Below are 25462 nucleotides of genomic sequence, written 5' to 3'. Positions count from 1 at the left end.
ATTGATGTGAATGGTCACTGTTCCTCCTGCTCTTTCTCCTTTGCCACCACCTCATCCATCATTCATCACCTGAAGCTTTGTTTTAACGTGAGTCATAGAACTGGGATAGTAGCAGGAAAACATCCAGCAATCCTCGGAGGAGGTAGGATATGCGCCAAAATGCTGACCACCTCAGGCCTAGCCGCTACTACATACATGCGCTTGCATTACAAGAAAACAAAGCAGATGCTAACTTCTATCATCATCATCATCATGCTCCTCACCTTGGCACTCTCAACTCCCCTGATGGAGAAGCCAGGGCCCACGGGAGGAGTCTGGTTCTCTGGTGGGCTCGTTCAATGCTGCCCTAAAGCAGGCCGGGCTAAGAAAAGTGTGTGGGGGGATGTTCCAAGGAGAAATAGGGGCAGCTGGGGCCGTTTATGGACACCCGGCTGTCCCCAGGCGGCTGGGGACCGAGCGTGGACACCCGGCCACCAGGCAGCTGGGGACTGAGTATGGATACCAGGCCTCCAACGCAGCCATGACATAGTGGCCGGCATCTGCCTCCACATGCCTAAAAAGCCCAATTTCAAGTGCAAGCAAGCTAGCAGTATGGTATTGCAGCCTGGGGGTGGGTGGGTGGCAGGTTGCACACTTACGCTTGCATTCCAAGAAAACAAAGCAGATGCTAACTTCTATCATCATCATCATGCACCTCACCTTGGCACTCTCAACTCCCCTGATGGAGAAGCCAGGGCCCACCGGAGGAATCTGGTTCTCTGGTGGGCTCGTCCAATGCTGCCCTAAAGCAGGCCGGAATAAGAAAAGTGTGGGGGGAACTTCCAAGGAGAAATACTGGCGCCTGGGGACCGTTTATGGACACCCGGCTGCCCCCAGGCGGCTGGGGACCGTGTGTGGACACCTGGCCGCGGGGCGGCTGAGGACCAAGTATGGACACCCGGCCACCCGCTGGCGGCTGGGGACCGAGCGTGGACACCCGGCCGCCGGGCAGCTGGGGACTGAGTATGGATACCTCGCTGCCAAAGCAGCCATGAGGTAGTGGCCAACTTCGGCCTCCTCCAAACTAAAAGGCCCCATTTCAAGTGCAAGCTAGCAGTATGGTATTGCTGCCTGGGGGTGGGTGGGTGGCTGGCTGCATACTTGCGCTTGCGTTGCAAGGAATGGGGGAGGTACAATTGAACACTGCCCTTTGACAAGGACTTGCACGGGGATAGTTGCAAGTCTGCATCTTCTGATTCAGCAAGGATCACTTTTGATGTGCACACTTTTAGACAGTGACCTGGGTGTCAGAGATGCTTCCAAGGGTATTTCCCATGCTGTTCCCATGTCTTTTCAGCACTGTATTCATGTGTCACACAGCACATGGCCAGATAAGATTGTAAAATGTTGAAATGACATTTCCCGGAGAATGCATTTGTCACGGTGGAAAGCAATACAAAAGTGCAAAAACGCATAAAAAATGCTACTTGTGAACATAGCCCAAGGTGTGGACGAGTATTTTTGCATTTGGTTGTTTATTTTACCTTATACACAAGTCTTTACCCTGGAAAGGAAGTTCCTTAACATATTTCACAGGAAAACCGTTTCAGTTTCGTTTTTGAATGTTTTATTGTGAGCCCGTAAAAGTGGCTTAATCCCTCTGACCACGTTGTTGACAGCAGTGACCTGGGGGGTCAGAATTGCTTCCTGGGGCGATGCCCATGCTGTCCCCATGTCTTTTGAGCACTGTCACTATCGTTTTGGGCACTTTGTAGGCTCTCTATAGACTGTCGGGGGTGCCGCCACAAAAATGCTCGGGTCTCCCATAGACTAACATTGGGGTCATTGCTCGGGTCGAGCACCCGAGTATCACGGTGAGCTCGGCCTGAGCTTCGAGCACTCAAAGATTTTAGTACTCGCTCAACACAATTAAGTATATATTTCCACATGTGTTAATTCATAGTTTTGATGCCTTCAGTGTGAATGTACAATTTTCATTGTCATGAAAATACAAAAAAATCTTTAAATGAGAAGGTGTGTCCAAACTTTTGGTCTGTACTGTATACTGTATATATATATGAGGGGCATTCATTAAAGATTTCCCCTGACCCACTTCTATTTATCACAGGATGCTGAAACTTCACACGTGTAATGATATAAATCTCTACGTGCCAATTTTCCAACTCAAAACTGATAACGGTCTTGATTTTACAGGTGCAGAAGTGGTGTGGGGTTTGATAATGGACCCAGTGGAATACAGACTAGAAGTGATGAGTGAGCGCTAAAATGCTCGGGTACTCATTGCTCGGTTCGAGCAAATTGGAATACTCGGGTGCTCGAACCGAGCAACGAGCCCAATGTAGGTCTATGGGAAACTCAAGCATTTTTCAGGCTGCTCCCCCCGGCCGTCTGCAGAGGGCCTAAAAATTGCCAAAATCGATGGGAACAGTGCTCAAATGATATAGGGACAGCATGGGGAAGATCCCTGGAAGCATTTCTGACTCCCAGGTCACTTCTGTCAACAACGTTGTCAGAGGTATTACACCACTTTTACGGACTCACAATAAAACATACCAAAACAATACCAAAATGGATTTTCCTGGGAAATATGTTAAGGAACATCCTTTCCATGATGTATATAATGTATATAAAGCAAAATAAATAACCAAAAACAAAAATACTCCTTCACACCTTGGGTTTTATTCACACGTAGCGTTTTTAATGCTTTTTTGCACTTTTGCATTGCTTTCAACCAAGCCAAATGCATTCACCAGGATATTTCATTTTAACATTTTACAACCTTATCTGGCCATGTGGTGTGTGACACATCATCAGGCACATGCATACAGTGCTGAAAAATCATGGGAACAGCATGGTGAAGACCTCTGGAAGTAGCTCTGACTCCCAGGTCACTGCCTAAAAGTGTGCCCATCATAAGTGATCCTTGGCGCATGCGAAGATGCCTCCCGCCATGAACCCGTCATTGCAGACTTGCAACAATCACCGTCCACTTCCTTGTCTCACTGCAGCGTTCAGTTGTCCCTACCCCATTCCTTGGACTGCAAGCGCAAGTATGCAGGCAGCCAGCCACCCACCCACACACAGGCTGCAATACTATACTGCCAAATTTTTGACAGCTGCTTGCACTTGAAATGTAGCCTTTTAGGCTCATGGAGGCGGAAGCGTTTCATAACCTCATGTCGGCGGCGGCCGGGTGTCCATACTCGGTCCCCAGCCGCCACTATATTTCCTGGTGTCGCCTCCGCCTTCCACAAGCCCGGGTCCCACAACATTACCCGTGACCTCCCCAGTGCACTTACTGGGAAGGACCGCCTAACCACAAACACGTGGACAGGTGAATGTGGCCAGGGATGGTACGGAGCCAGTCCACAACTTTTTTTGCTGACAGTTGTATTTAGCTTGGTGAAAGGACTGGCATAGAGGGAAACCCTATCTACCCTGCATGTCATTTCTCACAGGAAGTCCTGTAATGCAGCTTGTTGCAGAAGCAATGGCAGCCCGTACAACATCAACTCGCCCTTGTCGGTGGTGCTTTGACACACACACATCTTTCTTTGCGCATTTAATTTCTTGAATACAGAGTTGGAGAATGGCCTGATCTGTAATGCGGTTTGAGAAATAACATGCATAAGCATGGCCGATCCACATTAAAAAAGCAGCCATAGAGTGTCCGGGAACCTTCCCCCACACTTTTCTTAGCCAGGGCTGCTTTTCGGCAGGGTTGGACGGGCCCACCAGAGAACTCGCCAGTGGGCCCTGGCTTCTCCTTCAGGAGATTTCATAGTGCCGAGGTGAGGCCATGATGATTATAGAGGCCACCATGTGCTTAGTTTTCTGTTACTTGGAATGCAAGTGCAAGTATGCATCCAGACACCCACCCACCCACAGGCCACAACACTAAACTGCCAGATTTCTCGGCAGCTTTTTGCACTTGAAATATGGCCTTTTAAGCTCGTGGAGGCGGAAGCTTTTCACAACCTCATGCCGGCGGCGGCCGGGTGTCCATACTCGGTCCCCAGCCGCCACTATATTTCCCGGTATCGCCTCCGCCTTCCACAAGGACGTGTCACATAACATTACCCATGTCCTCCCCGGTGCACTTACTGGGAAGGACCGCCTAACCACAAACACGGACAGCTGAATGTGGCCTGGGACGGTACGGAGCCAGTCCACAACTTTTTTTGCAGACAGTTGTATTTAGCTTGGTGAAAGGACTGGCATAGAGGGAAACCCTATCTATCCTGAGTGTCATTTCTCACAGGAAGTCCGATAATGCAGCTTGTTGCAGAAGCAATGGCAGCCCGTCCAACATCAACTTGCCCTTGTCGGTGGTGCTTTGACACACACACATCTTTCTTTGCACATTTAAGTTCTTGAATACAGAGTTGGACAATGGCCTGATCTGTAATGCGGTTTGAAAAATAACATGCATAAGCATGGCCGATCCACATTAAAAAAGCAGCCATAGAGTGTCTGGGAACCTTCCCCCACACTTTTCTTAGCCAGGGCTGCTTATTGGCAGGGTTGGACAGGCCCACAAGAGAACCGTAGACTCCTCCGGCGGGCCCTGGCTCCTCCTTCAGGAGAGTTCATAGTGCCGAGGTGAGGCCATGATGATGATAGAGGCCACCATCTGCTTAGTTTTTTGTTACTTGGAATGCAAGTGCAAGTATGCAGCCAGCCACCCAACCACCCACAGGCTGCAAAACTAAACTGCCAGATTTCTGGGCTACTTTTTGCACTTGAAATATTGCCTTTTAAGCTCATGTAGGTGGAAGCTTTTCACAACCTCATACCGGCAGCGGCCGGGTGTCCATACTCGGTCCCCAGCCGCCACTATATTTCACGGTATCGCCTCCGCCTTCCACAAGCACGGGTCCCACAACATTACCCGTGCCCTCCCCAGTGCACTTACTGGGAAGGACCGCCTAACCACAAACACGTGGACAGGTGAATGAGGCCAGGGATGGTACGGAGCTAGTCCACAACTTTTTTTGCTGACAGTTGTATTTAGCTCGGTGAAAGGACTGGCATAGAGGGAAACCCTATCTACCCTGCGCGTCATTTCTCACAGGAAGTCCTGTAATGCAGCTTGTTGCAGAAGCAATGGCAGCCCATCCGACATCAACTCGCCCTTGTCGGTGGTGCTTTGACACACACACACATCTTTCTTTACGCATTTAATTTCTTGAATACAGAGTTGGACAATGGCCTAATCTGTAATGCGGTTTGAGGAATAACATGCATAAGCATGGCCGATCCACATTAAAAAAAGCAGCCATAGAGTGTCCGGGAACCTTCCCCCCACACTTTTCTTAGCCAGGGCTGCTTTGCGGCAGAGTTGGACGGGCCCACCAGAGAACTGGAGACTCCTCCGGCGGGCCTTGGCTTCTCCTTCAGGAGAGTTCATAGTGCCGAGGTGAGGCCATGATGATGATAGAGGCCACCATCTGCTTAGTTTTCTGTTACTTGGAATGCAAGTGCAAGTATGCAGCCAGCCAGCCAGCCACCCACAGGCCGCAACTCTAAGCTGCCAGATTTCTCGGCAGCTTTTTGCACTTGAAATATTGCCTTTTAAGCTCGTGGAGGCGGAAGCTTTTCACAACATCATACCGGCGGCGGCCGGGTGTCCATACTCGGTCCCCAGCCGCCACTATATTTCCCGGTATCGCCTGCGCCTTCCACAAGCCCTCCCCAGTGCAGTTACTGGGAAGGACCGCCTAACCACAAACACGTGGACAGGTGAATGTGGCCAGGGACGGTACGGAGCCAGTCCACAACTTTTTTGCTGACAGTTCTATTTAGCTCAGTGAAAGAACTGGCATAGAGGGAAACCCTATCTACCCTGCGTGTCATTTCTCACAGGAAGTCCTGTAAAGCTGCTTTCAGTTGAAATGAGGCCTTTTAGGCTCATGGAGGTGGAAGCTTTTCACAACCACATGCCTCATGCCTCGTGTCCAAACTCGGTCCCCAGCCGTCACTATTTCTCCTGGTGTTGTCTCCGTCTTCTACAAGCGCGTGTCCCTGAACATTACTGCTGGTACTTTTCTGTGGGAATTTGCTTGCCTCCTACCAGCCTGGAATATTTCCAGCAAACTATGGTACGACACCATGGTATTAGCACTGCCCCCAGTGCCAGTAGCGAAGCCATCCTCAATTTCCTTCTCAGGAATTTTATTTGGTAGACTGAGTGGCTGCCAAAGTACATTTTCTCACAAAGGAGCTGAACATAGAGTGGCAGTAGGTGCAACTTTCTCCAGCCTGTTAGATATTAGAGGGTGAACGGCAGCACATTGGATCAGTGGTTCAAATCCCAGCAAGGACAACATCTGCAAGGACTTTGTGTTAGAACCCTCCTGTTTGTTTTTTCTATCTTGTGTTTTGCGGTCACGTGACCATCTGCCTTTATATTCCAGCTCTGCCCTTCTGGCTGTGCTGGACTTCAGTGTTTGACTGTTTCTCTAGCCTGGTGCTTCTGTGCCTTTCTCTGTCAAGTTCGCTTGGTCCTCTGGGACCTCTAGTACATTTTGTCAGTTTGTCTTTTTGTGTTCTGCAACAACTTCTGTTTAGGAGGTGTCCAATTTTTGTCCCAGTATTTAGTTCTTTTAGGGACCCCTCCCTTAATTCTATAGGTCTTCGTTCAAACTAGCCGAGGACTAAGGCGGGTCTGTTCACTAGGAACTGGCAGCCCGCTACATTGTAGGGATTCAGCTTAGCCTTACTGTAGGGACAGCTTTCCCCTATCTTTCCTTAGTTTATGTTGCAGATCATAACAGTAAGTCCAGCCCAAAAAAACTAAAAGGAAAGAAAATCGGGGATCAGTATGGTTTCCGTCCAGGATTTGGCTCAACGCCTGCAGGGATTGTCTCTGGAGGAGGCCGAGCTTCAGCAACACGTGAGTAGCTGTCCTGGAGCGCATTTTGTGGAACCCAAGGTAGGACTGCCTGATGTTTTTTATGGTAAACAGCAAGATTTTTTTCCTTTAAATATGCTTGTCTGTTACATTTTCGTTTGAGACCAAGATCATCTGGGAATGAATCACAGCGCATTGGTTTTATTATGTCACTTTTGCGCAATGAACCACAGGGGTGGGCCTTTTCTCTCCAGCCTAATGATCCATGTTTAAGGTCTGTTGAAGAATTTTGTTCTGCTATGGGGCTATTATATGACGATCCTGATCGAATCTCATCTGCTGAATCAGAACTTAGACGTTTGAATTAGCGGTCAGATGATGTTGAAAATTATAGCACACACTTCAGGAGATGGGCTTCAGAAGTTAAGTGGAATGATCCGGCGCTGAGATGTTTATTTCTTTCTGGCCTGAGCGAAAGGGTTAAGGATTTGCTAATTGCATTCCCTGCACCTGAGACCCTGCAGGATGCTATGCAGTTACCTGTTCATATAGACAGGAGACTGAGGTGCAGGCTCAATGAGGTAAAGACTCCTGTAATGTCAGGTCCTAGTCCCCAGAAAATCTGCTCTGATGGCGGAGAACCGATGGAGGTTGGGGCGATGTCACTCCGCTCTCAGGAAAGAGACCGAAGGTTTGCCGAGGGATTGTGTCTTTATTGTGGTAAAGCTGACCATTCGATTAAGTATTGTGAGCGTCGTTTAAGTGAAGGAAAAAAAAAGGTTAGTTACGCCCGTATAGCTTGTTTACGCTCTGCAGGAGTATTTCTTTCTGGGAGTACTACTCTGCAGGGAGATTTGATTGAATTTCAGGTATTTGTGGATTGTGGTTAAACACTTAATGTGATTGATAAAGGGTTTTTGGAAAACCTTAAATTGATATTCAAACTTTTGTCATCACCTATTTCTGTGATTGCAATTGATAACACTCCTTTGAAATGTATTACTCACAAGACTGCTACATTTCCCCTCACTATCAATGGAGTTCATCAAGAAATTTTGGACTTGGTTGTTTTGGATAATTTGCCCTCTCCAGTTGTACTAGGATTGCATTGGTTAAAACTGCACAATTCTTTATTGGACTGGTCTACTAATGTGATTAAGTCTTGGAGTCCGAAGTGCTATGATAAATGTCGCATTGCGGCTGTGGAAAAAGGGGAATTACCGGTACCTATTCAAGATTTTTGGAGTGTTTTTTAAGAGGAAGAGTCGCAAGTTTTACCTCCTCATAGGTATTATGATTGCGCCATTGAGTTTATTCCGGGTGCTACTCTTCCCAAAAGTCGCTTGTTTAATCTGACTATCCCTGAAAGAAAGGCCTTGGAGGAGCACATAGAGACTAGCCTGGCTGCTGGTCACATTAGACCTTCTAAGTCGCCTGTGGCAGTTGGATTCTTCTTTGTTAAAAAAAGGACGGCGGTTTTCGTCCATGTCTGGATTTTCGTGAAATTAATAAGATTACCGTACGCAATTCCTACCCATTGCCGTTAATTCCTGATTTGTTTAACCAGTTAGTGGGAGCCAAGTGGATCTCCAAAATTGATCTCTGGGGGGCATGCAATTTGTTATGTGTGAAGGAGGGTGATAAATGGAAAACTGCTGTTAACACTCTGGTAGGTCATTTTGAGAATCTGGTGATGCCTTTTGGTCTTACCAATGCACTTTTTTTCAGAACCTTATTAATGACATCCTGAGACCTTTGATTGGTAAGAATGTGGTTGTGTATTTGATGACATTTTATTTATTCACCAGATCTAGAGTCCCATTGGCAGAGAGTATGTGAAGTTTTGCAGTTAGTGAGTGATAATTCACTCTTTGCTAAGCTGGAGAAATGTGAGTTCGCTGTGCAGAAAATTAGTTTTTTGGGCTACATTGTCTCCAGCGAGGGATTTGAGATGTACCCTGTGAAGGTTCAGGCTGTGCATGAATGGCCTAGGCCTATTGGTTTGAAATCTATACAGAGATTTTTGGGTTTTGTCAATTATTGCAGGAAATTTATTAAGAATTTTTCTGTAATTGTTAAACCTCTAACCGATCTCACTAGGAAAGGTGCGAATACGGCCTAGTGGACTACTGAGGCCATTGAAGTGTTTGAGTATCTCAAAGAGAGGTTCAGTTCTGCCCCTATCCTTATGCAGCCTGATGAGACCAAGACCTTTTTGGTCGAGGTCGATGCTTCATCGGTGGGGGTCGGAGCAGTTTTGTCTCAGGAGAAGAAGGGTGGAGTACATCCTTGTGCCTTCTTTTCGAAAAAAAATTTCAGAAACCGAACTGAATTATAATATTGGAAATCGGGAGTTGCTGGCCAATAAACTTGCATTTGAAAATTGGCGTCATTTTTGGAAGGCGCTAGATTTCCTATTCAGGTTTTCATAGATCATAAGAATTTGATCTATCTGGATGCTGCCAAGTGCTTGAATGCCCGTCAAGCTAGTTGGGCATTTTTTTTTTCTCGGTTTCATTTTTCTGTTACCTATATCCCTATTACTAAGAATGTTAAAGCCGATGCTTTATCTCGCAGCTTCTCTCCTACGGTCGGTGCCGAGGAGGAGGGGAGCATTTTACAGAAAGGAGTTGTGATGGCGGCGTTGGACTCCGCTTTGGAGAATCGGATTCTAAAAGCTCAAGATGATGCTCCATCTAACACTCCCCATGGGAGATTGTTCGTGCCTAGAGTCTTTAGGAGAGATTTGTTTGTGGAGTGTCATGAGTCTCGGTTGGCAGGTCATCCATGAATTTGGGAGACTAAGAGACTTATCAGTCGCAGTTTTTGGTGGCCTGGATGGCAGAAGGAAGTCATCAAGTGGGTGCGTCAGTGTACTGTGTGTGCTAGGTCAAAGGTTTCATATACTACTGCTGCAGGGTTGTTTTGCCCTCTGGAGGTTCCTAGTGCGCCTTGGACGCATCTCACAATGGATTTTATTACTGATCTTCCTGTGTCCGAGGGTTTTATTGTCATCTGGGTGGTCGTGGACCGTTTTAGTAAGATGTGTCATTAGGTTCCATTCATTAAGTTGCCCTGCGCCAAGACACTCACTAAGAAATTTGTTAAGGAGATTGTCAAGCTCCATGGCGTTCCCACGGATATTGTTTCTGATAGAGGACCTCAGTTTGTAGCTCGCTTTTGGCGTGTTTTTTGTGACAGGTTGGGAGTCCATTTGTCATTTTCGTCTGGTTATCATTAGAGATGAGCGGTGTTCGACTCGAACTGTTCGCCAATCTCAAATTTGAGCTGTTTTGGGCCGTGTTCGAGCCGTTCGGTGAACACGAACAATTTGAAAAAAATTTGGCTGTTCGAGGTTATGTTCGATAACTGTTCGTGCACCAAAATCATAACTGGATTTTTTCTCAGTAATGCTGAAAATTAATGTTAATACGCAGTTTGAGTGTACAGCGGGGCGGGGGGAGGGGCAGGGGATGGATCGCTGCAGAAATAATGAAGATCTCCATTTTTTTTTCTCTTCCCCGCATTTACAGTGGTGCGGTGCAGTCTGTCAGCCTATCAGCAGCGCACACACGGAGCGAACTGCTTTTTTTCACACAAGCAAGGGCATGTGTCATTGGCAGTGTATGTCACATGTCCTTGCCCTATAAGACCCAGACATTTTCCCGTCGCCACCATTTTCTCACTGCTGCAGCTGCGTGTTAGATGGCACCGCTGTTGCTGTGTGCGCTTTACTTTGTTAATTTCAAGCCAATTTTCGCACAAATCTACAAATAGCTTGGGAGTAGGGAATAGTTGTGATTGCAGTCCTTTTAAGGACTAGGTTACATCATTTCCTACGACTTTTATCAGGCAGGTCTGTGCTCTTAAATAGATAGGTTGGGAGTAAAGACTAATTGTAATTGCAGTCCTTTTCAGGGCTAGGTTACATCAGTTCCTATCAGTTTTTGCCAGGCAGGTCTGTGCCAGTGCTGTGCAAGTTTTTTTCACAGCATTTGGCTAAATCTAGCAAAGCAAATCCTTTTTGGCCTATTGCAGAGTGTGTTAGTCAGTGGAGTAGCCTATCTGTGTTGCAAGCTACACCACCTGTGTATAGAATACAATTTTTTTTACTGCACCTAATGAAGTAAAACCTTTTGGGCATAGCGTCATTCTATTAGTCCATCCATACCAACCTCCACCAGGTTGCAAATTCAATATAATTTTTTTCTGCATCGAGCTCTGAAAAAATATTTAGGCTTCTAGCAGTGTGTGGGACTTGTTCAATTAGTCCATCTATACTAACCTCCATTAGGTTGCAAATTCAATATAATTTTTTCTGCATCTAGCTCTGAAAAAATATTTTGGCTTCTAGCAGTGTGTGGGACTTGTTCTATTAGTCCATCTATACTGACCTCCATCAGGTTGCAAATTCAATATAATTTTTTTCTGCATCTAGCTCTGAAAAAATATTTCAGCTTGTAGCAGTGTGTGGGACTTGTTCTATTAGTCCATCTATACTAACCTCCATTAGGTTGCAAATTCAATATAACTTTTTTCTGCATCTAGCTCTGAAAAAATATTTTGGCTTCTAGCAGTGTGTGGGACTTGTTCTATTAGTCCATCTATACTGACCTCCATCAGGTTGCAAATTCAATATAATTTTTTTCTGCATCGAGCTCTGAAAAATATTTCAGCATGTAGCAGTGTGTGGGACTTGTTCTATTAGTCCATCTATACTAACCTCCACCAGGATGCAAATAAAATATAATTTTTTTCTGCATCGAGCTCTGAAAAAAGATTTAGGCTTCTAGCAGTGTGTGGGACTTGTTCTATTAGTCCATCTATACTGACCTCCTTCAGGTTGCAAATTCAATATAATTTTTTCTGCATCGAGCTCTGAAAAAATATTTAGGCTTCTAGCAGTGTATGCGACTTGTTCTATTAGTCCATCTATACTGAACTCCATCAGGTTGCAAATTCAATATAATTTTTTTCTGCATCTTGCTCTGAAAAAATATTTCAGCTTATAGCAGTGTGTGGGACTGGTTCTATTAGTCCATCTATACTGACCTCCATCAGGTTGCAAATTCAATATAATTTTTTTCTGCATCTAGCTCTGAAAAAATATTTCAGCTTAAAGCAGTGTGTGGAACTTGTTCTATTAGTCAATCTATACTAACCTCCACCAGGTTGCAAATTCAATATAATTTTTTTCTGCATCGAGCTCTGAAAAAATATTTAGGCTTCTAGCAGTGTGTGGGACTTGTTCTATTAGTCCATCTATACTGACCTCCATCAGGTTGCAAATTCAATATAATTTTTTTCTGCATCGAGCTCTGAAAAAATATTTCGGCTTCTAACAGTGTGTGGGACTTGTTCTATTAATCCATGTATACTGACGTCCATCAGGTTGCAAATTCAATATAATTTTTTTCTGCATATAGCTCTGAAAAAATATTTCGGCTTCTAGCAGTGTGTGGGATTGTTCTATTAGTCCATCTATACTGACCGCCATCATTTTGCAAATTCAATATAATTTTTTTCTGCATATAGCTCTGAAAAAATATTTCAGCTTGTAGCAGTTTGTGGGACTTATTCTATTAGTCCATCTTTACTAACCTCCACCAGGTTGCAAATTCAATATAATTTTTTTCTGCATCGAGATCTGAAAAAAGATTTAGGCTTCTAGCAGTGTGTGGGACTTGTTCTATTAGTCCATCTATACTGACCTCCATCAGGTTGCAAATTCAATATAATTTTTTTCTGCATCGAGCTCTGAAAAAATATTTCGGCTTCTAGCAGTGTGTGGGACTTGTTCTATTAGTCCATGTATACTGACGTCCATCAGGTTGCAAATTCAATATAATTTTTTTCTGCATCTAACCCAGCCAATACTTTTGGGCTAATACCACAGTTTCGCCACTCAGCTCTGCTCGGTTCCCATCCTTTGTTTTTTGTGCAAACGACTCCAGAGTTGTGAATTAGTTAACCACCAAAATGAGTGGAAAAAGGCCTGCTGCTGGTGGAAAGGGGAATAGGCGTGTTGGGAAGGGAAAAAAAGGTTGTGTTCGTGGGGTAGGTGTTAAAGCAACAGTAACATCTGCAGAAAAAAGACCATCTTCCAGACAAACTAAGATGTCTACTTCTTTTAGTGGACAATGTGATAAGATCCCTTTCTTACAGCCACGCCAATCGCTACAAATTCCAGATGAGGCACAAAAACAGCAGGTGCTTCAATGGATATCAAGTGCTCCTTTAAGTGGGCTCTCCTCCACCTCAACTTCAACATCACAAATACTCCAGTCCTCAGAGTTGTCACCCCAATCGCACTTGCTTCCTCACAGCTCCCAAGTCTTCAGCTACCCGTATGAGTATGGGGTAGAACAGATGGTTGAGTCTGCAGAGCTGTTTACTCATACTATAGCCTGGAAATCAGAGGTCGACTCCAGAGCTTCTGTGAATCCAGACGAGGAAATGATCTGCACTGATGCCCAGAATCTTTATGAGTCAGATCCAGGACCAGACGCAGAAGGTTCTGACCATAATGTCGACACTAGTTCGCAAACTGTAACTCCTGTTGGTGGAGACAATGAGTAAGACGATGATGAGACTCAAATACCTGATTGGAGCGACAACTTTAGTTTTTTGTCAGGGCAGGAACAGGTTGGCTCTGAGGACGACGGGTGTGATAACACACAGGGTGATGATGATGAGGTTGGAGATCCCACTTACTGTCAACCCACAGTCAGCCAAGAGATGAGGTCAGCAGAGGAGGTGGAGGAGGATGCTAGTGACGACGAGGTCAGGTTGCGCCTTCGTGGACAGAGACGTAGTTCTGGAAGCACGTCAACAACTGCATCCTCAAACACAACTCTGCCTCTGACCACAAGTCGTGGTGGCTCTTCAGGTCGCATGGATGCTAAGCCTTGCATAGCCTGGGCATTTTTTCAGATCGATAAAGATGATCCAACTCGTGTTATCTGTAACATTTGTCAGCAAAAGCTAAGTAGAGGCCACAGAATACATAGTTTGAGCACTTCATGCATGAACCGGCACATGGACATGAAGCATAAGTTGCAGTGGGTAGCTCACTGTGCTACAATGCGGCCTAGCCTGCCGGGCCAACCACCGTCTGCCACATCTTGTGCATCCGCGGCCTCTTCATCCTCTGTGACTGGGGTGACAGCAGTCACACCTGTTTTGGGACGCAGACCTGCCACCTCTTTACCCGCAACAGCCAGCGTGATTGGCAGGTCATCATTTTCTTTGGAGGTAGAAACACCAGCTGGTGTTCAGCGCTGTCCGACATCGATAGCACCACCTTTGGATCAAGGCAACCTAACATGTCCGCCTGCATCTTCCTCACAAACCGTCAGTTTGCCGGGGACACCCTTCTCAACCCCGTCTAAGCACAACAGCCAGCCCTCGGTCCCTCAGATGTGGACAAGCAAAAGACCATTTCCTCCTAGCCATGAGAAAGCTAAGAGGTTGAATTTCACCATCTGCAAGCTCTTGGCTACAGAAATGCTTCCTTTGTGCCTGGTGGACACAGAGGATTTTCGAGACCTTATGTCCGTCGCAGTGCCCCAGTACCAGATGCCTACTACTACCTCTCAAAGAAAGGTGTGCCTGCGCTACACCAGCATGTCGCACACAACATCACCTCTTCTTTGAGAAGCTCTGTGTGTGACAGGGTGCATTTCACCACAGACACTTGGACGAGTAGGCATGGACAGGGGCGTTACATGTCGCTGACTGGACACTGGGTAACTATGGTGACAGCAGGCCAAGGGGCTGCTGTCCAAGTCTTGCCATCCCCACGAGTTGTGCGTCAATCCTCTTTATCTCAAAGTTCCTCCACTGCTTCTGCCTCCTCAACCTCCTCTCGGTCCTCCTCCTGCACCCAAAGCCTGTCTGGTCATGCCACAAGCTTTCTAACTGCGCAGAAGGGATCCTGCACACCTCCTTACTATGCTGGCAGCAGGGCTCAACGTCATCAGGCGGTTTTTACTTTGAAATGTCTGGGAAATGTGAGTCACACAGCTGAGGAGTTGTGGTCAGCTCTGGAGAACCAGTTTCATGAATGGTTGTCTCCACTGGACCTGAAACCAGGGAAGGCCGTGTGCGACAATGCTGCAAACCTGGGTGCGGCCCTTCGCCGGGGCAATGTCACACACGTGCCTTGTATGGCTCACGTGTTGAACCTGGTTGTCCAGCAATTTTAAACCCACTATCCCGGACTAGATGGCCTTCTGCAGAGGGCACGGTCGCTGTGTGCTCACTTCCGCCGTTCGCATCCCACAGCTCAGCGACTTACATCTCTACAGAAGTCGTTGGGCCTGCCACTTCACCGGCTAAAATGCGATGTGCCTACCCGGTGGAATTCAACACTGCACATGTTGCAGCGACTGTGGCAGCACCGACAAGCCCTGGTGCAATACGTTGTAACGTATAGCCTGGGCCAATGAGATCCAGAGGTGGGGCAAATCACGCTGGAGGAGTGGTCTCAGATTAGGGACCTATGCACCCTTCTGCACAGTTTTGAAATGGCGACGAAGATGTTTAGTGCTGACGATGCCATTATCAGCATGACTATTCCGGTGATTTACATGCTGGAGCACATGTTAAACAGAATTCAGAGTCAGGTGGTGGCACAAGAGGAGGTGGAGGAAGTAGAGGAGGAGTTGTATGCGGAAGGGCTAACATCTGCAAGGTCCAGACGGTCGGCAGCACCAAGGCGGCAGGCATGTGAGGGTGGGGGAGATGGTTTTACCAGGGCGCATGGTAACATCCAAACTAGTGAGGAAGGTGCATGAGCCCAGGAAGAAGTGGAGGACGAACTGATGGAAGACTCATTAGATGAGGGAGACCTTGATCACATTTCTGTTGTGCTAGGTTGGGGGGAGAGGGCCGAGGAAGGAAGCATGATTGTTACCTCGCCACCAACACAACAAAGACTTGGTGCTCCTGGATGTGCAAGACACACGAGTGCCTTCTTGCTGCACTACCTGCAACATGACCCTCGAATTGTGAGAATTAGAAATAATCCTGACTACTGGGTTGCCACACTGTTAGATCCCCGGTACAAAAGTAAATTTGCAGAAGTTATTCCTGCCATAGAAGGGGATGCACGCATGCAGGAGTTTCAGCAGAGACTGTTGCAGAATCTTACATGTGCTTTTCCACAAAACACCAGTGGTGCACGTAGTGAATCTCACAGTTCCAACTTGCCAACCGTGGGACCGTCGAGTGTTCAGTACTCAAACCGTAACAGAAACACAGTATCTGCTGGTAACATCAATTTTGCGGAATCATTTCACCACTTTTTTAGCCCATCCTTTGCAAGGCCACAGGAGACAAAAAGTCTGACACATAGTCAACGCCTAGAGATGATGGTACTGGAGAATCTTCAAGTAAACATTGAAGCCATGACTGTGTCACTGGACCCTTGCTCTTTTTGGGCTTCCAATCTCGATAAATGGCCGGAGCTCGCCACTTACGCCTTGGAGATCTTGTCATGCCCTGCAGCCAGCGTTCTGTCTGAACGTGTGTTCAGCACTGCTGGTGGTGTGCTGACAGATAAGCGCACACGGCTCTCCACTGATAATGTAGACAGACTCACGTTCATAAAGATGAACAAATCATGGATCCGAAACGACTTTTCTACCCCTGTGTCATCCAGGGGAGAGTAAAAGCTTGATGATTTGTTAAAATCACCTCACCAACCGTTTTAAGCTTTAAAATTACTAATCATGTTTATCTGTATCTTGGCTGGAAAATAATTTGGGCCTTGTAGCAGTGTGCAGTACTGATTCTAATAGGCCATCTATACTAAGCTCCACCAGATTTAAAATTACTAATCATGTTTATCTGTATCTTGGCTGGAAAATAATTTGGGCCTTGAAGCAGTGTGCAGTACTGATTCTATTAGGCCATCTATACTTAACTCCACCAGATTTAAAATTACTAATCATGTTTATCTGTATCTTGGCTGGAAAATAATTTGGGCTTTGTAGCAGTTTGCAGTACTGATTCTAATAGGCCATCTATACTAAGCTCCACTAGATTTAAAATTACTAATCATGTTTATCTGCATCTTTGCTGGAAAATAATTTGGGCTTTGTAGCAGTTTGCAGTACTGATTATATTAGGTCATCTATACTAAGCTCCACCAGCTTTCAAATTAATAATAATTTTTAGCTGCATCTAGCCTGGAAAATAATATTTGGTCTCCTTGATGCACAAGACACATGAGTGCCATCTTGCTGCACTACCTGCAACATGACCCTCAGATTGTCAGAATTCTAAGTAATCCTGACTACTGGGTTGCCACACTCTTAGATCCCCCACACTCTTCGATCAACCTTTTCATTTTGATAAAGAACAAAAAAATGGTAATTTTTGAAATTATAAGCATTAGCAGTAGAGATGAGCGTTGTTCTACTCGAACTGTTCGCCAATCTCAAATTCGAGCTGTTTTGGGCGGTGTTCGAGCCGTTCGGCGAACACGAACAATTTGAGAAAAATTCGGCTGTTCGAGGTTATGTTCGATAACTGTTCGTGCACCAAAATCATAACTGGATTTTTTCTCAGTAATGATGAAAATTAATGTTAATACGCAGTTTGAGTGTACAGCGGGGTGGGGGGAGGGGCAGGGGATGGATCTCTGCAGGAACAATGAAGATCTCCATTTTTTTTTCTCTTTCCCGCATTTACAGTGGGGAGGTGCAATCTGTCAGCCTATCAGCAGCGCACACACGGAGCGAAGTGCTTTTTTTCACACAAGCAAGGGCATGTGTCATTGGCAGTGTATGTCACATGTCCTTGCCCTATAAGACCAAGCCATTTTCCCCGTCGCCACCATTTTCTCACTGCTGCAGCTGCGTGTTAGACGGCACCGCTGTTGCTGTGTGCGCTATACCTTGTTAATTTCAAGCCAATTTTCGCACAAATATACAGATAGCTTGGGAGTAGGGAATAGTTGTGATTGCAGTCCTTTTAAGGACTAGGTTACAGCATTTCCTACGACTTTTATCAGGGAGGTCTGTGCTCTTAAATAGATCGGTTGTGGGAGTAAAGACTAATTGTAATTGCAGTCCTTTTCAGGACTAGGTTACATGAGTTCCTATCAGTTTTTGCCAGGCAGGTCTGTGCCAGTGCTGTGCAAGTTTTTTTCACAGCATTTGGCTGAATCTAGCAAAGCTAATCCTTTTTGGCCTATTGCAGAGTGTGTTAGTCAGTGGAGTAGCCTATCTGTGTTGCAAGATATACCACCTGTGTATAGAATACCAATTTTTTTACTGCACCTAGTGAAGTAAAATCTTTTGGGCATAGCATCATTCTATTAGTCCATCTATACTGACCTCCATCAGGTTGCAAATTAAAACTAATTTTTATCTGCATCTACAGTACCTCTGAAAAAATATTTGGGCTTCTAGCAGTGTGTGGGACTTGTTCTATTAGTCCATCTATACTGACCTCCATCAGGTTGCAAACTGAATATATTTTTTTCTGCATCTACCTCTGAAAAAATATTGGGCTTCTAGCTGTGTGTGGGTCTTGTTCTATTAATCCATCTATACTGACCTCCATCAGGTTGCAAACTGAATATATTTTTTTCTGCATCTACCTCTGAAAAAATATTTGGCCTTCTAGTAGTGTGTCGGACTTTCTCTATTAGTCCATCTATACTGACCTCCATCAGGTTGCAAATTAAAACTAATTTTTATCTGCATCTACAGTACCTCTGAAAAAATATTTGGGCTTCTAGCAGTGTGTGGGACTTGTTCTATTAGTCCATCTATACTGACCTCCATCAGGTTGCAAACTGAATATATTTTTTTCTGCATCTACCTCTGAAAAAATATTGGGCTTCTAGCTGTGTGTGGGTCTTGTTCTATTAATCCATCTATACTGACCTCCATCAGGTTGCAAACTGAATATATTTTTTTCTGCATCTACCTCTGAAAAAATATTTGGCCTTCTAGTAGTGTGTCGGACTTTCTCTATTAGTCCATCTATACTGACCTCCATCAGGTTGCAAATTAAAACTAATTTTTATCTGCATCTGCAGTACCTCTGAAAAAATATTTGGGCTTCTAGCAGTGTGTGGGACTTGTTCTATTAGTCCATCTATACTGACCTCCATCAGGTTGCAAACTGAATATATTTTTTTCTGCATCTACCTCTGAGAAAATATTGGGCTTCTAGCTGTGTGTGGGTCTTGTTCTATTAATCCATCTATACTGACCTCCATCAGGTTGCAAACTGAATATATTTTTTTCTGCATCTACCTCTGAAAAAATATTTGGCCTTCTAGTAGTGTGTCGGACTTTCTCTATTAGTCCATCTATACTGCCCTCCATCAGGTTGCAAATTAAAAATAATTTTTATCTGCATCTACAGTACCTCTGAAAAAATATTTGGGCTTCTAGCTGTGTGCGGGACTTGTTGTATTAGTCCATCTATACTGACCTCCATCAGGTTGCAAACTGAATATATTTTTTTTTGCATCTACCTCTGAAAAAATATTTGGCCTTCTAGTAGTGTGTCGGACTTTCTCTATTAGTCCATCTATACTGACCTCCATCAGGTTGCAAATTAAAACTAATTTTTATCTGCATCTACAGTACCTCTGAAAAAATATTTGGGCTTCTAGCAGTGTGTGGGACTTGTTCTATTAGTCCATCTATACTGACCTCCATCAGGTTGCAAACTGAATATATTTTTTTCTGCATCTACCTCTGAAAAAATATTGGGCTTCTAGCTGTGTGTGGGTCTTGTTCTATTAATCCAACTATACTGACCTCCATCAGGTTGCAAACTGAATATATATTTTTCTGCATCTACCTCTGAAAAAATATTTGGCCTTCTAGTAGTGTGTCGGACTTTCTCTATTAGTCCATCTATACTGACCTCCATCAGGTTGCAAATTAAAGCTAATTTTTATCTGCATCTACAGTACCTCTGAAAAAATATTTGGGCTTCTAGCTGTGTGCGGGACTTGTTGTATTAGTCCATCTATACTGACCTCCATCAGGTTGCAAACTGAATATATTTTTTTCTGCATCTACCTCTGAAAAAATATTTGGCCTTCTAGTAGTGTGTCGGACTTTCTCTATTAGTCCATCTATACTGACCTCCATCAGGTTGCAAATTAAAACTAATTTTTATCTGCATCTACAATACCTCTGAAAAAATATTTGGGCTTCTAGCAGTGTGTGGGACTTGTTCTATTAGTCCATCTATACTGACCTCCATCAGGTTGCAAACTGAATATATTTTTTTCTGCATCTACCTCTGAAAAAATATTGGGCTTCTAGCTGTGTGTGGGTCTTGTTCTATTAATCCATCTATACTGACCTCCATCAGGTTGCAAACTGAATATATTTTTTTCTGCATCTACCTCTGAAAAAATATTTGGCCTTCTAGTAGTGTGTCGGACTTTCTCTATTAGTCCATCTATACTGACCTCCATCAGGTTGCAAATTAAAACTAATTTTTATCTGCATCTACAGTACCTCTGAAAAAATATTTGGGCTTCTAGCAGTGTGTGGGACTTGTTCTATTAGTCCATCTATACTGACCTCCATCAGGTTGCAAACTGAATATATTTTTTTCTGCATCTACCTCTGAAAAAATATTGGGCTTCTAGCTGTGTGTGGGTCTTGTTCTATTAATCCATCTATACTGACCTCCATCAGGTTGCAAACTGAATATATTTTTTTCTGCATCTACCTCTGAAAAAATATTTGGCCTTCTAGTAGTGTGTCGGACTTTCTCTATTAGTCCATCTATACTGACCTCCATCAGGTTGCAAATTGAAACTAATTTTTATCTGCATCTGCAGTACCTCTGAAAAAATATTTGGGCTTCTAGCAGTGTGTGGGACTTGTTCTATTAGTCCATCTATACTGACCTCCATCAGGTTGCAAACTGAATATATTTTTTTCTGCATCTACCTCTGAGAAAATATTGGGCTTCTAGCTGTGTGTGGGTCTTGTTCTATTAATCCATCTATACTGACCTCCATCAGGTTGCAAACTGAATATATTTTTTTCTGCATCTACCTCTGAAAAAATATTTGGCCTTCTAGTAGTGTGTCGGACTTTCTCTATTAGTCCATCTATACTGCCCTCCATCAGGTTGCAAATTAAAAATAATTTTTATCTGCATCTACAGTACCTCTGAAAAAATATTTTGCTTCTAGCTGTGTGCGGGACTTGTTGTATTAGTCCATCTATACTGACCTCCATCAGGTTGCAAACTGAATATATTTTTTTCTGCATCTACCTCTGAAAAAATATTTGGCCTTCTAGTAGTGTGTCGGACTTTCTCTATTAGTCCATCTATACTGACCTCCATCAGGTTGCAAATTAAAACTAATTTTTATCTGCATCTACAGTACCTCTGAAAAAATATTTGGGCTTCTAGCAGTGTGTGGGACTTGTTCTATTAGTCCATCTATACTGACCTCCATCAGGTTGCAAACTGAATATATTTTTTTCTGCATCTACCTCTGAAAAAATATTGGGCTTCTAGCTGTGTGTGGGTCTTGTTCTATTAATCCAACTATACTGACCTCCATCAGGTTGCAAACTGAATTTATATTTTTCTGCATCTACCTCTGAAAAAATATTTGGCCTTCTAGTAGTGTGTCGGACTTTCTCTATTAGTCCATCTATACTGACCTCCATCAGGTTGCAAATTAAAGCTAATTTTTATCTGCATCTACAGTACCTCTGAAAAAATATTTGGGCTTCTAGCTGTGTGCGGGACTTGTTGTATTAGTCCATCTATACTGACCTCCATCAGGTTGCAAACTGAATATATTTTTTTCTGCATCTACCTCTGAAAAAATATTTGGCCTTCTAGTAGTGTGTCGGACTTTCTCTATTAGTCCATCTATACTGACCTCCATCAGGTTGCAAATTAAAACTAATTTTTATCTGCATCTACAGTACCTCTGAAAAAATATTTGGGCTTCTAGCAGTGTGTGGGACTTGTTCTATTAGTCCATCTATACTGACCTCCATCAGGTTGCAAACTGAATATATTTTTTTCTGCATCTACCTCTGAAAAAATATTGGGCTTCTAGCTGTGTGTGGGTCTTGTTCTATTAATCCAACTATACTGACCTCCATCAGGTTGCAAACTGAATATATATTTTTCTGCATCTACCTCTGAAAAAATATTTGGCCTTCTAGTAGTGTGTCGGACTTTCTCTATTAGTCCATCTATACTGACCTCCATCAGGTTGCAAATTAAAGCTAATTTTTATCTGCATCTACAGTACCTCTGAAAAAATATTTGGGCTTCTAGCTGTGTGCGGGACTTGTTGTATTAGTCCATCTATACTGACCTCCATCAGGTTGCAAACTGAATATATTTTTTTCTGCATCTACCTCTGAAAAAATATTTGGCCTTCTAGTAGTGTGTCGGACTTTCTCTATTAGTCCATCTATACTGACCTCCATCAGGTTGCAAATTAAAACTAATTTTTATCTGCATCTACAGTACCTCTGAAAAAATATTTGGGCTTCTAGCAGTGTGTGGGACTTGTTCTATTAGTCCATCTATACTGACCTCCATCAGGTTGCAAACTGAATATATTTTTTTCTGCATCTACCTCTGAAAAAATATTGGGCTTCTAGCTGTGTGTGGGTCTTGTTCTATTAATCCATCTATACTGACCTCCATCAGGTTGCAAACTGAATATATTTTTTTCTGCATCTACCTCTGAAAAAATATTTGGCCTTCTAGTAGTGTGTCGGACTTTCTCTATTAGTCCATCTATACTGACCTCCATCAGGTTGCAAATTAAAACTAATTTTTATCTGCATCTACAGTACCTCTGAAAAAATATTTGGGCTTCTAGCTGTGTGCGGGACTTGTTGTATTAGTCCATCTATACTGACCTCCATCAGATTGCAAACTGAATATATTTTTTTCTGCATCTACCTCTGAAAAAATATTTGGCCTTCTAGTAGTGTGTCGGACTTTCTCTATTAGTCCATCTATACTGACCTCCATCAGGTTGCAAATTCAAAATAATTTTTTTCTGCATCTAACCCAGCCAATAGTTTTGGCCTAATACCACAGTTTGGCCACTCAGCTCTGCTCGGTTACCATCCATTGTTTTTTTGTGCAAACAACTCCAGAGTTGTGAATTAGTTAACCACCAAAATGAGTGGAAAAAGGCCTGCTGCTGGTGGAAAGGGGAATAGGCGTGTTGGGAAGGGGAAAAAAGGTTGTGTCCGTGGGGTAGGTGTTAAAGCAACAGTAACATCTGCAGAAGAAAGACCATCTTCCAGCCAAACTAAAATGTCTACTTCTTTTAGCGGACAATGTGATAAGATCCCTTTCTTACGGCCACGCCAATCGCTACAAATTCCAGATGAGGCACAAAAACAGCAGGTGCTTCAACGGATATCAAGTGCTCCTTTAAGTGGGCTCTCCTCCACATCAAATTCAACATCACAAATACTCCAGTCCTCAAAGGTGTCACCCAAATCGCACTTGCTTCCTCATAGCTCCCAAATCTCCAGCTGCCCGTCTGAGTATGAGGTAGAACAGATGGTTGAGTCTGCAGAGCTGTTTACTCATACTATAGCCTGGGAATCAGAGGTCGACTCCAGCGCTTCTGTGAATCCAGACGAGGAAATGATCTGCACTGATGCCCAGAATCTTTATGAGTCGGATCCAGGACCAGACGCAGAAGGTTCTGACCATAATGTAGACCCTCATTCCGAAACTGTAACTCCTGTTGGTGGAGACAATGAGGAAGACGATGATAAGACTCAAATACCTGATTGGAGCGACAACTTTAGTTTTTTGTCAGGGCAGGAACAGGTTGGCTCTGAGGACGACGGGTGTGATAACGCACAGGGTGATGATGATGAGGTCGGAGATCCCACTTACTGTCAACCCACAGTCAGCCAAGAGATGAGGTCAGCAGAGGAGGTGGAGGAAGATGCTAGTGACGACGAGGTCAGGTTGCGCCTTCCTGGACAGAGACGTAGTACTGGAAGCACGTCAACAACTGCATCCTCAAACACAACTCTGCCTCTCACCACAAGTCGTGGTGGCTCTTCAGGTCGCATGGGTGCTAAGCCTTGCATAGCCTGGGCATTTTTTCAGATAGATAAAGATGACCCAACTCGTGTTATCTGTAACATTTGTCAGCAAAAGCTAAGTAGAGGCCAAAAAATACATAGTTTGAGTACTTCATGCATGAACCGGCACATGGACATGAAGCATAAGTTGCAGTGGGAAGCTCAGTGTGCTACAATGAGGCCTAGCCGGCCGGGCCAACCACCGTCTGCCATATCTTGTGCATCCGCGGCCTCTTCATCCTCTGTGACTGGGGGGACAGCAGTCACACCTGTTTTGGGGCGCAGACCTTCCACCTCTTTACCCGCAACAGCCAGCGTGATTGGCAGGTCATCATTTTCTTTGGAGGTGGTAACACCAGCTGGTGTTGAGCGCTGTCCGACATCGATAGCACCACCTTTGGATGAAGGCAACCTAACATGTCCGCCTGCATCTTCCTCACAGACCGGCAGTTTGCCGGGGACACCCTTATCAACCCCGTCTAAGCACAATAGCCAGCCCTCGGTCCCTCAGATGTGGACAAGTAAAAGACCATTTCCTCCTAGCCATGAGAAAGCTAAGAGGTTGAATTTCACCATCTGCAAGCTCTTGGCTACAGAAATGCTGCCTTTCCGCCTGGTGGACACAGAGGATTTTCGAGACCTTATGTCCGTCGCAGTGCCCCAGTACCAGATGCCCAGTCGGCACTACTTCTCAAGGAAAGGTGTGCCTGCGCTCCACCAGCATGTCGCACACAACATCACCGCTTCTTTGAGAAACTCTGTGTGTGACAGGGTGCATTTCACCACAGACACTTGGACGAGTAGGCATGGACAGGGGCGTTACATGTCGCTGACTGGGCACTGGGTAACTATGGTGACAGCAGGACAAGGGGCTGCTGTCCAAGTCTTGCCGTCCCCACGAGTTGTGCGTCAATTCTCTTTATGTCAAAGTTCCTCCACTGCTTGTGTCTCCTCAACCTCCTCTCGGTCTTCCACCTGCACCCAAAGCCTGTCTGGTCATGCCACAAGCTTTCTAACTGCGCAGAAGGGATCCTGCACACCTCCTTACTATGCTGGCAGTAGGGCTCAACGTCATCAGGCGGTTTTTACATTGAAATGTCTGGGAAATGTGAGTCACACAGCTGAGGAGTTGTGGTCAGCTCTGGAGAACCAATTTCATGAATGGTTGTCTCCACTGGACCTGAAACCAGGGAAGGCCGTGTGCGACAATGCTGCAAACCTGGGTGCGGCCCTTCGCCGGGGCAATGTCACACACGTGCCTTGTATGGCTCACGTGTTGAACCTGGTTGTCCAGCAATTTTTAGCCCACTATCCCAGACTAGATGGCCTTCTGCAGAGGGCACGGTCGCTGTGTGCTCACTTCCGCCGTTCGCATCCCGCAGCTCAGCGACTTACATCTCTACAGAAGTCGTTGGGCCTGCCACTTCACCGGCTAAAATGCGATGTGCCTACCCGGTGGAATTCAACTCTGCACATGTTGCAGCGACTGTGGCAGCACCGACAAGCCCTGGTG

Source organism: Phyllobates terribilis, unplaced genomic scaffold (assembly GCF_046119375.1).
Source record: "Phyllobates terribilis strain yellow unplaced genomic scaffold, ASM4611937v1 Scaffold_4__5_contigs__length_816908805, whole genome shotgun sequence".
Classification (NCBI taxonomy): domain Eukaryota; kingdom Metazoa; phylum Chordata; class Amphibia; order Anura; family Dendrobatidae; genus Phyllobates; species Phyllobates terribilis.
The sequence above is the reverse complement of the archived record's forward strand: the minus strand, read 5'-3'. Positions refer to the sequence as shown.